This window comes from Berghia stephanieae, chromosome 2, assembly GCF_034508935.2.
Source record: "Berghia stephanieae isolate SIO BIC M18660-M18661 chromosome 2, UCSD_Bste_1.3, whole genome shotgun sequence".
NCBI classification, from domain to species: Eukaryota; Metazoa; Mollusca; class Gastropoda; order Nudibranchia; family Aeolidiidae; genus Berghia; species Berghia stephanieae.
In genome coordinates this window covers 51,996,460-51,996,691 of record NC_088361.1, presented here as the reverse complement: position 1 = coordinate 51,996,691, position 232 = coordinate 51,996,460, and positions in this window count along the sequence as shown.

Here is a 232-nt window from a genome sequence, read left to right as displayed (position 1 = left end):
GGCAACCGAAGCAACGAATCGCTGGGGAAGTAGTAGGCTATGGCGCGAGACCGTAGGACCGTGGTCCTTGCAAGGACCGCCCCGCACTAGTTGAAAGGTGATAAGAAGTGAGGACCGCCGCCGATCTTCCCCTCTGGGACCGGTCTTCGGTTCACAGCTAAAAGACCGTCGGACCGCGGTCCAGACCGGTCTTCAGCGCGGCACTAGAGTGCACCTCTTTAAAATTCAAAAC